This window comes from Cibotium barometz, chromosome 33 (genome assembly GCF_041138505.1).
Source record: "Cibotium barometz isolate CiBa-2024 chromosome 33, ASM4113850v1, whole genome shotgun sequence".
In the NCBI taxonomy this organism is placed as follows: domain Eukaryota; kingdom Viridiplantae; phylum Streptophyta; class Polypodiopsida; order Cyatheales; family Cibotiaceae; genus Cibotium; species Cibotium barometz.
This window is the reverse complement of record NC_141078.1, coordinates 44,857,211-44,872,418: the sequence shown is the minus strand read 5'-3', so window position 1 is coordinate 44,872,418 and position 15,208 is coordinate 44,857,211. Positions and strand designations below refer to the sequence as shown.

Sequence of the window (15,208 nt, the reverse complement as noted above, 5' to 3'; positions counted from 1 at the left end):
GCTTGGAGAAAATTTCCTAATTGTCGACACCTTGACCATGTAAAGATTCAAGGATATGATTTGTAGGTAAGACCTAGTCCTATCCCGTAGGGGGAGCATGGTCTTCTAAAAGTTAAATTACCCATAGGGTAATTGATCATAATTTGGGTAACTACTAATCTTGATTCTTATAGAGACAAAAGATATGTGGACCATGGAGATGGCATCATTGAATATGCTGAATGTACATTTGAGCAGGATGTCCAGAGGGATCCACCGTGGCATTGACGTGGATCCGAGTGGCATGCATATCTCAATCGAGATAGTGTGGTGGCAGGATGACTTGCATTGGTGACATGGATGGTGACTTGAAACCTGGACTTGCTAGCATGGCGTTATCTCGTTCGAGATATGGCGCTTTAGGCTCGGGAGGCACGTGTCATGTTTTAATTGATGGCGATATCATGATCGAGGTACTCCGCCCGCATTGCGTCGATGTCCCAATTTTAGAAAGAGTGAATGAAAGTGAGTACCCTCATCTTGCAACCACCCCCTTAATGTATTTTTCACTTTACAACCAGCATAGGCATCACTTGAGATATTGCATAGAGTAGCCATATTGTCCTTGTCATGATATGCTTTTTTCCTCATCCACCATGAAAGGCACAGCCCGCTGGCCTAGTCTCCTAGAATAGAGTTGCTCGAGAACCTATTTATCTAGCGTAGGGCTTTCACTTAATCTGTTGGAAAGCTACCCCCAACTAATTGGGTCCACCCGTCCGTTAGGATGGTGCCGTCGGGACATTCCATCGTACCACTTTCCACCCTACTCACGTGTCAATTTGTTTTCTAATTAATCCTACCACACTATTTGACATAAATAAACATGTTCCTTAATTACGGCCCTTTTCAGAAGGTTCCTCAAAACAACCTTTTTCCACAGTACAATAATGCCAAAGATAAGATTAAAAAAAAAGTTTATATATGAATCACTTCCATACAAGCCAAACCGGCTCTCTTATTCTTTTCCTTTATACTGCTGATGATCTAGAATTCGGCCTTCCAGCCTCTACATGCTGGGCAAAACCCTAAGGAACCATAAACCTCATCGTCGGCCGTTGGGCAAGGACTCAAGCCGGCCTATCGCCCTCTCAGGCTCCGTTGCTCGATCCTCCGGCCCCTAAGAGGGATGTCTACGCACTAGGGTGGGCTAATTCACTGCACTAGGCAGCATCACAATTACTCGCCTCAATCGGCGAACCTCATTTTCTCAATGGTATGAGGGATACCATGGGCGGACTCTGGGCCTTACTAACGTCTCCGCCGTCCGACTACATAAGCACAAGAACGGGGCAACATCAAGGCAGGGAGAAGTTGTACCTGTACCTTAATTTAACCAAAATTACAATCCATTTACTAAACTAAACCATAGGACTAGAATCCATGTTACCTTCTTAAGAAAACAATCCTTTTCACAAAGATTTTAGCATTTCAACTTGAGATTGCGATAAGACATTCTTTATTAAGCCATATGTTGTTGTTTAAAAGAATAAAAACTTTAACTAGTAAATCAATCAAATAGATCACTATTAACAATTAATAGAGAACCCGGGGCCATACCTCAACCCCTAAGAATGATATATAATTGAAAAACAAAAAATATATATACCTTATAGAAATTTATCGTTTATCATTGTCTTTGCTCGTTAATAAGAGATTTAAAACTTGATATATGAGAATAGAGAGTCTTCTAATATCTTTGCTTATGATTGAAATCATCCAATCATCCCCAAGCTTTATCTCCTCTTACTCGTACTCTGACTTTTCTCTCTTTCAAAGGTATATGGCAAAGTAGCCTTCTCTTGCAGGGCTACGATATACTATTCTTTCTTTAAAAGAAAAGCTATGGAGTAGTAGTCTCTTCCTCATAAAGGTCATAGCAATCTAGCTTTCTTTTCCAAGAGATTAGATAAGAATGAAGGGATATATGCATCTCAAGGTCTAGAATCACCTTGTGGCTACTAGCTGCATTCTTACAGTTTCCCTGTGTAGAGACCTTGAGAGAACGAGCGAATTATTTTAGCCCCATAACTCTTTGATAAAAACTCAGAATATGGTCGTATAACCAGTTAAAAGAAGCGGAAGGCATCTAGTCTACAAACTAGCGTAGGTAGAATAGGCAAAAAGATCTGTATATATCCGACAAACGCGCCATCTTTAGAAACGCGTTGCTTTTCCACATTTTTAGTATGTATGGACTCTAAATATGTAAAAGTACTCCAAATACGACCTCCTATCATCTAAATTCAAATTTTTATTTTTGGAGATACTTATCTCTTAATAGAACTATTCTTGTCTTCTTATTTCTTTTAGGATTTTTGGAGCTAATATTTTTATTCTAACACTTTCATAATATGTCTAGCCTTATTGTCTTAATCTTCTCTAAGTGCATTCTCTTTCCTTCTTGAAATCTATATTAAAAGAGACACATACATGGCTTGGGAAGGACCTTACATTTTTTTAAGTCTACTGTGTTTCGAACCTATTAATATGTAAGAAAATAAAGATAAGTATAAGTAAGTACAACTGTAAATATAAGTATAAATATATATTTAAGAGTAAATACTAATATAATTAATTATCCTAGAAATATAAATATGATTTATGATTTCTTATATTTTAATGAAGTGCCATTACTTTTAAGTCTATGGATATAAGTATAAAAATAAATATAACTTTAAGTGTATATTTAAGTGTAAATAATAATATAAGTAACTTTATAAATAAAATAAAATAAAATAAAATAATAATAATATGTAACAAGAAATAGAAGTATGATTTATTATTTATTATATTTTATTGAAGTGTCCTTTATTTACTAAAGTATAAACATATGGTATTAAAATAAATATAGGTTTATAGATATTTTAAGTACAATAATAAACATAAGTATTAATTGCATCCATCCAGCCTCACGAAACCCAAAATCATGACCCACCACTAGCTTCATTGAGTGCCATCACCATTGAAGGGGTGGAGTATCTCCTCACGCAGGATGGGTTGGAGCTCTTGGAGTTTAATGAAATAAATATTACTCCATTAAAATTTTAATAAAATATATATTACTTTATGAAAGTTTTAATGAAATAATATATAAATTTATATTTATAAGTATAAGTAGGGGTTATTTTTATTCACTTCTATTGCATTCTCTATCTCTCACTTTCTATCCACCTTGCTTGTTGCTTCCTTTACGCCTTCACCCATGATACATTCGCACAGTGGATAAGTAAAACCTGTTTTACGGGTAGATGTGGGACTAGATTTACCCTAGGTTTTGTTATAGTGTTGAGCTAGAGAATATATTTAGGACTCTAGAGCCCGATAGCTCAGTGCTTGCATTTTTTTATGCGGGCTGTGATGATATCACATTTTTTATCCCTGACTCCACTGCTCGGTGGATATCCCTAGAGTTCCTCTTCTCCATGAAGAGTGGTGACAACCATAGAAAGGTTGTGCAAAGAGAACTTGCACATGTTCCTCCCCCCTTCCGATCTACCTCTGTGCCCCTCACTTTTGAGGAGCTCGATCGATCTCATCGAGCGGGATATTGCCTTTGCTATTTATGTATTATGCTTTGATTTTGAAGAGGAGAATGATGAGGAGCCAGTGGTGCCTCTTCTCACCTATGAAGAGAAGGAGCCATAGGAGACAGTCCTGGATAAGCAAGAAGAGGAGGCATGTAGCTTGTCTTTGGACTTGTTAACTATCCACTAGGAGGCAGCCCATCCTATTGAGAATGCAAAACTTGCATCATTGAGTGCCATCACTATAGATGGTGTTGAGTACTTGCTCATGCAAGATGTCCTGGAGGTCTTGGATTTGAGGGAGGAAGAGCTCTACTACCACCTTGTATAGGATGTTGATGAATACCTCATTGACTTTGACACTGTGGATGTCCCTCCACAAGTAACTGAGATTGGCCGATACGATGGCACGAGCATGGATGATGTCTCTACAATCATCCACATCCAAAGAAGTGCTGTAGAAGCTGCTCCTGAGTATGATATCTCACATGCAGAATTTGAGAGGTTGCAGGAGGAGCTCTTTGGACCTCGACCATGCATTGACCTCTTGGACCTTGTACATGGTGATAGAGCAATCCCTGGGGGGCAGACCTAGATGCATCGGACGGGAAACAGAATGATGAGGCTGAGAAGGTACGTAATTTTTTTTTAAATCTTCCTGAAAATTTTGGTGTGGGGCCTCAGGGGCCTGGGGACCCCACACATGTAATCTGGGATGCATCCGGGCCCTCCAAGCATGCCAACCAAAGGCTGGTGAGGATGGCCCCGAATCTGCAAATTCAGGGCCATCCTCGCTAGCCTTCGGCTGGCATGCCTGGAGGGCCCCGATGCATCCCATATTACATGTGTGGGGTCCCCAGGCCCCTAAGGCCCTGCACAGACAATTTCAACTCATTTGAATTTTGTTTTTCATGCAGTTGTATTTTGGAATATTTTTTTATATTTTATTTTTGCATACAAATATTTTCTTCAGGAAATTGTCTATGTCAATGAGTTTGCATCAAGAGCTGGTGGAACAAGGGGTGGCGGAGGAAGAGTCCAAGATGCAACTTTGAAGGAGTATATTGGCAAAATCTTCCAAGACATCATTGTCTTTCACAAAGTATGCTCCCATGTGGACAAGTCTCTCTCATGAAGATCAAGGCTTTAACAAAGGGTGCTGCATTCAAGTCCATGCCTGTGAAATCAAGCTTAGAGAAGGTGGTGCTTGTGAAGCGCTCCAAGCTCCTACATTTGTTCGAAGCTTAGCGTGGAGGGAAGATTCATTCACTAGTTGGCCTATGCCTTGCTACTGGGAAGATTGATCTTCATGCTATCCAGCTCGAGCTCGAAGGAAATTTTGTTGTAATTCCTTCGCTTAAACCTCCTACTGACTCTACTGAGCCTAGTACTAAGAGGCGCTGAGTTTAGGGTTTTTGTACTTGTTTCTATGTCATGATGTAACAATTTCTATATTAATAAAAATATATTTTTGAAGTTTTGTTGTATTCGTGCGATCAACAAATAATATTTAATCATTAATTTGAAATTAAAATCACAATACAATTATGATTGCCAGATATAATCAAGTAGACACTTGGCAAGGATCAAAAAAATATATTTTCATTAAGTAAAGCATTTACATCATGATCACATGAGATTACATTGTGAAATATACATGAGATTATCCTAAACCCTAAACTATGGCTCATCACCATAATCTTCCCTCCACTTCTGCATGCGTAGAACTAGCCGCATATCGTTGTCAGTGATGGTGGCTCTCTTGGCATGGTCTGAGCGCTACGTACACTGTGTCACCATATATGTCCAGCAAAAAAGCTTCAGCAGCCTCTTGAAGAGCTTCCAAAGCTACTGTTGTCCATCGTATGGGAGCCTCACTATTGCCGATCGGACGATGCCATCGAGATAGCCGGCTCACGTTCAAATCATCCATAATCTCCCTAACGAGGCGATGAAAAGGCCTCCTCGGGATCAGAAGGTCTGTCATCTTCTGATACTTTCTGATTTCTTGAAGAGCGACGGTTCCGGGTCTCCACCGATGTTTGCGATGTGTGGGCGGTGGTGGGGGTTTGACCTTCACGGGATCAACCCTCTTGGCAGTCTGCTTGGTGCGAACCATGTTCTTGAAGAAGATAAAACAAGAATATAATGAAAATGAAAGACTCTAAACTTATATTTATAACTTCAAAAACTAAAAATATAACTTATATTTATATTTTTATAGAATGAAAATAAATAACTCTTAAATTTTTTTAGTAAATTTTATTATATTTAGTAATTTCCTTATTTATAAGAGCCCCTCTGATGCAACATCTCACTAATTTCCTACGGTTTCTAGAACTTCGTTCCATGTTTAAAGTAATCTTATTTTTAGAGTAATTTTTATTATATTTTTTTTTAGTGAAGATAAAATTTTTAAAATTTCTAAATTCATTGAAATTTTATACACTTATAGTCTTTTATGCATACATGTTGTGTGAAAAATCCTAAATCCATATGAGGCATGTGAACAAAAAAATAATGCTTTCGATAAACTTGAAAAACTATACGAGAGAAAAAGATAATAACACCCAAGATATTGAGAAAGAAACATCAAATTATACTTGTATTAAAACACTTCTCATAGATTACAAGTACATTTAAACACAAGTTTACAATGCATCATATGATTTACTCAAATCATATTATCCATATTCAAACTGAAGGCATCACCATTATTATGAATCCTTCGTACAAGTCTCAAATCCTTATCCATAAGAGTGATGCGCTTCGCATGAATAGTTGCCAATTGACCATCATGCATGAGGTCCACCAAATATGCCTCAACTGCTTCTTGAAGAGCTAGCAACGCTTGGGCTAACCATCGCTACACATTTTTGACTGTAGAACTAAGTCTTGCATAAAACCTATTACGAGATATTCGCTAGAGATCTTGCAATATCTCTCTCACCAGTCTTGCAAATGGCACCCTCGGTATGATTAAGTTTGTACTTTTCTGATACTTCATTATTTCTCAAAGAGGAGCAGTGCTTGGACTCCATCTACGCTTCTTATGACGTGGCATATGTGGATGCGTTATACCTATAGTAGTGCCACTTGGATTGTCAGATTGAGTGCGCTCACTATCAGTCTCCGTTGGTATATTGACCTGGGGCTGTGTTGGGCGAGTCTTAGTAGGTTCCTCTTAGCACTTTGCTTGGTGCGTCCCATGCCTTGAAAGCTAGAAGACTATAAAATGTAAATGTCTCACCACTTATAAGCATTTATAAGTAATAGTTTAGTCAACTTTAGTCAACTTTAAAAATAATACAACTGTTCACACACAAGTATGCATATACTCTCACACATAAAATCATTTAATATTATGGTTATAGTTAGTGAGATTATGGGTGATATATCACATTGGTTTACAAGCTTTACGTGAAAGCCATTTTGGTTTAGTAGAGTAATGCTTGCATCAACAAAAAATTACAGAGTTTTGACAACTTGCATTTGCTCATTTGAAACACTTGACTCTCGGGTTTTCCACTTGCTTCCCTCTCTTTCTTGAGTTCTCAACCATTCAGCATGTTTCTCTCTACTTGATGAATTCTCAAATCGTGCCTTTCTAACCTCACATATGACTCTGTGTATTGCCTGTGATACATTGGACATAGGTTTCTTCTCCTCTAACCTTATTACTATCTTTCTATACCATCATAGAAGTAATTATTTCATTGGATTGACATCATAGATTCCACCTCCATGAGCAATTGTCTTTTGGAAAGCACATCGTGCTTGCCAATGAGATCACTCCATGCCCTGTGTAGACTATATCGCTAAACTTCCTTCATTTGCAAAGTAAGGACCATCAGCATGAAATATATGCTACATCAATAAACAACGTAATCATAGTTAGTCTCTAAAACCATATAAATTAATTGTAATGTCACACTTACCATGTAATGTGTTATACTACTTGAAGTCCAGACTTCAACTGATGCATAGAATATACCAATCACCTCCTTAAACTCCTTGGAATCATCTGGTCCAAATGTTATCTTCTGCAAAAGCACTGCCAATTTGTCAAGAGCAATCCACACATTTGCTTTTGCTACTCTAGTCTTTCCTCCATTGCTTCGATGAGGAATGGCCATATGTAACTTTTTCCATGCTTCATATTTCTCTGGTTATTATACTAGTAGTTCTCCATTTTCATTTCGTGGTGTAGAGAGGAATTTCCTTGCTTTTGAGCCGCCAAAGCAAGGCGTGCATGGTACATTGTCGCTTGCTCTGGACTTTTTGTCATCCTTCTTTATTTCTACCTGGCCTCGATGTAAACCCATCCCAGATAATACTTCTTCCACCCTTTTACATGTTTCTTGGGCATCAGAAGCTGGCTGGATTTTATAGCAAAACACACATATTCATAAACCAATTTGTCTATGATCCTCACTAGTGCATGCAAAGTGCAAAAGTGTACTCTTGTCAAGGGGATGTCAAGAATAGGATCCCACTTATAGGATCTACTCATACCATTTGGCCGCCCCCACGGAAAACAAATTGATCATGTGTAGGACACCCTTCTCTGCTTGTTTCTTCCCATTCTTACCTTTCTTTCTAGACCGCATACAATATATGCAAGGAAACTCTGCATTTGCTGCATTTTTGCTGCATTTGACACACCAAACATGCACTTCAAAGTTTTGAGATCTTCAGCACAAGGTGCCATTCCACTTGATACTTACCATAACCTTCCACGTGCAAACTTTCACCATGATTTTGATGTTGCACTGTATTAGGTATCTCTGTCAAGTTAAAGAAAATCTTCAAAATCTCATGATCTTCCTTTGGTACTTCAAATGCAACAAGCCACCAAATTTCATTCTCAAACTGTACACTAAAGTAATCAGGATGACTAGGCAAGATGTTAGGATCTAGTGCTTAATTCATGAGAGTTAGACCAACACGTTCTAACTTCTGACCTTTGATAACCTCACTTTCATCAAGCTTCAAAACAAATTTTAGCTTGCTCCCACATTCTGCAAAATAGATATATTGTAAAATTTTACCATTAGAGATTGTAACTTGCATACATCTAATACAAAATTGTTATTTGTGTACAAGACAAACGGCACTTCCTTTGATCCATACTTGCATACATGTCTGTGACATAAGTGCATTAGCTCACCAATTAATTATTCCACCTTACTGTTTAATGATTGTCATGCTTGCACCACATGAAATGGTTTAAGAAGAGGCAATACCCTTTTCTTTTGCAACACTTTTTTTAACATTGTATCTAAATGTTTGTATATCATGCCATAAGACTGAGAACTTATTCCTACCTTATCACATATTCCCTGCATATCATTTGATGTGAAGGAATCACTTACCTCTTGTAAGCATTGTATGATAACTTCATCACCAACAACTGACTTATACTTTGGGCATTGAAGTGCAGACTTCACCATATCTTTAGTGAGTACCTTTTCAATTTCTTGATTCACTTCATTTTCTAGATTGCTAAACATCTTTTGCATGTTATCACGTTGTGCATAGATCCTTCGCCTGTATTGTCCCACCTATCTTTGCCAACATGTGCATAGGTTTATATGACCTTTGGCATTCACGTACCTCCCGTGTCATTGTGGGCCCATAAGTGACAGTATTCTCTAACATTGTCTTCATCTTCTTATTGCTAGCTTGTAAATCATTAACCTAGTTAATCAAACTGGAATTTTATATTACCATGTCATGCATAGCATCTTGCAAAACATTATTCTCTTCTTGTTTTGCCAACAATGATCTGTTGTGCAGAAACATGGGCTTGTGTCGCAAGTCTCTAAGTATAACCCTGTAACCCTGCATTACCCTCACAAATATACTTGACAAATAATGTCAGTCTTAAGAATTGGGGAGATTGTTGTGTAATAGGATTAGGTGAATATATAGACCCATCAACCCAAAGATCTATATGTTTTTTCCCTGCTATTTTGTGTAATTGCATCACCGATGGATTCATCATTGAAACCTCAATTCTCTTGTACAATGGGGCATACTCTTCATCTAGCTAAAAGTTTATACTCCTCTTCTTAGAGCTTCTTGCTTCCTAAACATCAAAAAACTAGAAACACTTAGATACATCACTATCTCCATTGAGTACAATCAATGCCTACAAGAAAACTCACATAAAATTTCATGATTATTAACACATATGTGTAACTTAACACCAACTTTAACACATATTATTATTATTAACCAACAGTAATGCATATATTATCATTATTAACCAATAGTAAAACATATCTTACTATTAACTTTATTATTTACGAATAGTAATGCACATAACCAACAGGAAAACATAACTTATAAAACTCAATTGAACATAAGCAACATCAAAACATTGTTAATCTCCATTTTTGTTCTATGTTGCTTCTCTGTGTTGGCTCTGTGTTGTCTCTTTGTTGCTTCTTTCCTTGATAGTAAGATTAATGAAGAGGGAAATGGTTTGTTGGCTCCAAGAAAATGGCACCAAAAAATCAAATCACTCTTCATTCTCTAGCTTTGTAGTGAACAAGTGCAATAGAACAGGAGGGAAATACAAACTGTTTGGAGATGGAGGGAAATACAAACTGTTTGGAGATGCAAATTTGAAAGTAGAAGAAGAAATGAGCTATGGAAATAAGAAATAACCTAAAGAGAACAAGAAGCTCTATCACAAAAAAAGGAAAATTCATAATGCACTATTCTCTAAAATAATAAATCTAAACACATTCTTAAAATCTCAAAAATGTCTATTCTCTTCAAATCTCTATAAAAAAACATAAAAACACAATAGAATGTAGATAAAGCACGGATCTACGTACTTGTAAAAAGAAATTATGAAATATAAAGTATAAATCAAGATATTCCATTTTTAAAATAAAATCCTTTTAGAATCACAAAATGATTGTTTCTTGAATCTGGGCATTTAAGAATGTCATATCTTTTGAGATATTGAAAACCAGCTCAAATAAAAAAATAGTTTTTGAGATATTGGAGTTCTGAGTAGGTCTGGTACAGTTCTTGGACAGTCAATAAAATAATAAGTGAATCTATTATAAAACTAATATTTTGAGATGTATAAGATTCAAAAAGAGAAGAGAGAGGAGCAATATTATAACATTATTTTTACACTTTTCCTTGATTCATGGAAGGTCTGTTGATATACCATGGAGTGGCAGGCTGCGTCAAAATACCAGTCCTAAAAAATGCAGTTGGTACATCACGGAAAGGCAAAGAGAATGTTGGTGAGCCTCTTGGTATGCCGCCCGACATTTTTGCAGGGCATTCTTATGTTGATGGAGAGTCTAATGGCTTGAAGCAGACCCTTGATGATGAATTGGGATTCTAGCTATTAGGACACCTGGTATAAGAAAGGCAAGAGAAGCTACAAAAATGCTAGGTAGTGATCATGAACAACGCAGGTCAGGGAGATTAAAAAAACTTGTTGTTGATAGGTTAATATATGATGGTTATGTTGCTCATCATTATGCATATATGGCTAAAGTTGTGCAAGATGTTGAACCTACATGTTTTGAAGAAGCTTTTGGGAATTTAGCTGCATTGTATGGAAATGAGACTTGGGATTTGGTGCCATTTCCTGAAGGCAAGAAAGCTATTGGATGTAAGTGGGTGTATAAGGTGAAACATAACAGTGATGGTAGCATAAGCAGGCACAAGGCTAGATTGGTAGCCAAAGGATATGTGTAGACATATAGGATTGATTATGAGGAGACGTTATATGGCAACTGTGAGAGCTGTGATTGTGGTGGCTACAGCTAAAGGCTGGTTTTTACATCAAATGGATGTAAAAAATGTGTTCTTGCATGGTGACTTGCAAGAAGAAGTGTATATGGATCAGCCACCTGGTTTTGAGGATACAGGTCACTTGAGTATGTATGTAAACTTCGTAAGGCCTTGTATGGGCTGAAGCAAGCTCCACGACCATGTCATGACAAGATTGTTGAGTATCTTGTCGCTATTGGTTTTTATATGGCAGATGTAAATCACTCTTTGTATGTGCGCAAGAGTGATAAGAGTATTGTGATCATCACCATCTATGTAGATGATCTTATTGTTGGGGGGGGGGTGACAACTTGGAAGAGATTGAGCATGTGAAAAATCTTCTCAAAAGGAAGTTTGACATGAAGGATTTGGGAGATCTGCACTATTTTTTGCATTGAGGTCATTCGCACACCTAATGGTATTTGGTTGTAACAGAGATAGTATGTATTGGACATGTTGTCCAAGTATGGGATGGCTGGTTGTAAGCCAATCTCTGGTGTCACTAGATCAAAATGGCAAGCTCAGTGTAGATGTAGATCTCAGTAGGCCGGATTTGAGTTACACTGTTGGCTTAGAGAGCCAGTTTATGCAGGTTTCGCACAAATCACATCTTGACAGTGTGCGACGCACACTTCAGTATTTGAGGGCCAGTGTTGATTATGTAAATCCAAAAAAAAAATTTCAGCTGCTTTACACGGTCGAACCCTTCACACGGAATGCGACAACCTGCTCTACACGACATTTATCATGAGGCTTGGTGGGCATCCCCACTTGGTTGACATTGGCATTGAATATCCACTTAGGCACCGATGTCCACCAAAGAGTGGGCATCCACTCTTTGGTGGGCATCCCCACTTCGCGGACATCCACTCGGGTGGGCATCCCCACTTGGTGGACACCCACTTGGTGGGCATCCACTTTTGGTGGATATCCACTTAGGCGTGGATGTCCACTTCTTGGTGGACATTCGCAATGTTCGCCTCCATCATGCATGCGCATCTTTCTTGTAAGGTTCTTCCTCAGCCCCTAAAAGATGTATAAGTTCTCCTCTCAGTCTCCTGTAATCATCCCCTATTTCAAAATGCAAGAAAACATTGTTTTCCTTTGTTTTTGGTTTAGAGAGAGAAAATATTCTAGAGAGAGATAATACAATTTTGAGATATTTTTGGATATAAAGTTATCCTTTTATTTAAGATGAATTCCCCTGTAACAGAAGTTTAAAAAGAGTTTTCTAATATGCATTAGAAATTAATTGAATATGTGCATTAGACACCTTAGCCTAAGGGTCTACATTTTCAGAAAATTATGGATTAAGGTTCAAAGAGTGTTCTAAAGGGCCAATAGGGTTAATCCAAGTGTTGGAATAAGAAAAATTCAAGAATAAAAGAAAATCCCCCAAAAATGAGTAAATTCTCACATAAGATGAAGAGCTGATGACTAGTACAACACTTAATAGTAAAAAAATGAGGATTTATTAGTAAAAAATTAGAATTTTGACACCTTAGGAGCTCATGAAGGAGGCGCCTAGAATCTCACCATTACTTCCAATTTTTAATTCAAAAAAATGAGATATTTTATCTCTCCTCTCTCCTCTTTCAAATTGGATAAAAAAAGTGGGCCTAACTGGTCCAAAACTTGTCCAAATTGGATAAAACTGAAGCTGGAAGCCTCTAGATCCCATTTGGACTTGGTTGGTGGCCTCCCTCTCCTATAAATAGAACCCCATTCCTTTGTATTTTTATCTTAGTGTATTTACATGCTAATGTAATTTTCAATTTAGTGTAATTCCATTATCCCTCTATCTTGCCTCTCCATTGTGAAGCTTTGGAGCTTCACTAATCCTCATCTTATCTTGGAGATTACCCTCTACTTCTTGGTGGCCAAGCTTCTTCTTGTGGACTTCACTTCTCTCTAAAGAATCAAGCCAAAAACCAAGGGTAAGCCTAAAACAATGGTGTTTTACTCTCTTCTTCAATGGTAATCTTCTTCCCAACCTCTCTAATGCTTGGGAAGCATTTTAATCCATGGTTTCTTCTTAAAACCATGCTTTTATTGATTTATATTGTTTAAATGGATTAATGTTAATCTTTTATGCTTAAATGTAATGTTTTTGAATTATAAATCTCTCTTTTTATAAGAATACTCATCTTTATGGATTAATCCTTCTTGGAAGGATAGACCTTAGTCCTTACCCAAAACTCTAGGCCTAACAAGCTAGAGATAGAGTTTAAGCATTTTTATGATTTTTAATCTAATTAAAATGAGGATTAATTCATTTAAGCTTGTTTTGATGCTAAGAAAATTCAAATTTATTCATTCTAAGGTGAAAGAGAGCTTATGCTCACATTCTCATAATTATTTTCATGTGGAAGATATATTTGGGTATTTTTTCTAAAAATAAACAAGATGCTTAAATGTAATTATGCTTATAATTATTCTTAGGTTTATGCATAAGAATTTTTATATTAAAAGAAGAAGTTTCACCATATTTTTATGTAATTATGTTTATGCATAAATTTGATAATGCACAAAGAGGAAGAAAGATTTTTGTTACAATTTGAAGATATGTGCATGCATAAAAATCTAGATGCAAAAAGGGAAATTTTCACGATATTCTATGCACAAACATTTTAAATATTAAAAGAGGAATTTTTGTCATATTTTAAAATAGGTATATTCATGGTATGTATATACATGGTTATTTTTATTTATTTATTTATCAAAAGAGGAATTTTCATCGTATCTTTAATTAAGAAAAATACATAAAATAATTTTGGTATCAAAAAGAGAATCTTTCACCATATTCTATGTAGATAATTAGGGCATGTTGATGCCTAGGTCCAAAGGGAGAAAGGAATATTTAAGCATATTTTAATGTGAATATTCTAATGAAATGGTGTATGCATATTCATTAAAGGATCATTGGAAAAAGAAATATCCTTATTAAATTCCATTATTTATACGAATAGAATTATTTATAGTTCTATTATGTCCAAGGAAGAATGAATTTTCATAATTTTGGATATTTACCCGTACAATTAGAAATCACAGTTATTTTATCAGATAAATGGAGAATTATCTTTAGGAAATATCTTTAGGAATAAATTCAAGTAATTCGGTGCTAGACCATGACCACATGAGAAAGGTGGGTTAGTAAGATGCCTGTCCATCTCTTGAATCAAGACTTGTGACCATTCCCATTTCTTCAGTAGTAGTACGAAGAATGGATAACCGACTGATTTAGAGAAGTTTTCCCTAAGACCTGAAATCGTCTCGAAATAAGTTAGAAATTCGTTTGTAATTGATGGATGGATCACTGAGATACGAGATTCCTGATTTTCATTGAGAAAGTCTGGGTTTTGAAAAAAGGGTCTTGTGAAATCAAACTCAATGGGAAATTCTTACTTGCATAGAAACTCTGTTTTTGTAAAGACGCCAGAATGCTGGTGGAAGAAGCATTTGGCTTATTGTTTAATATAAGGAGAGTTATAACAGCTGGAGGCAGGGAGTCATCAAAGGATGTCTCTCGGGGGGCAAAGCCTGCCAAGGTCTTGACTAGCCTTGGTATAGTTAAAAATGGTATGCTTTCCGGTACGATGGGCGAGGGCCGACGAAGCGGTCCCTGAATGAAGTTCTAGGACACCTAAGGAGGATCCTAGAGGGTTCTGACCAGGTGATGCATGGGCTCGTGGTTGCTAGGACACCCATGCGTATATCGAGGAAGATATATTCATGGATTCGGAGGAATAATTTAAGTGAACTGGAAAACTATGAAATTGGATCTCGTTGGTTGACTAGCTGGTCTTCAACGGAGAGTCCGGATGAGACTTGTT

General features: G+C 36.9%; 1 pseudogene; it reads right to left on the bottom strand.

Annotated features, from left to right (window-relative positions):
- Positions 1-5,310: 5,310 nt before the first annotated feature.
- Positions 5,311-5,685, bottom strand: LOC147619634 (histone H3-like centromeric protein cnp1 pseudogene; annotated as a pseudogene).
- Positions 5,686-15,208: the final 9,523 nt, after the last annotated feature.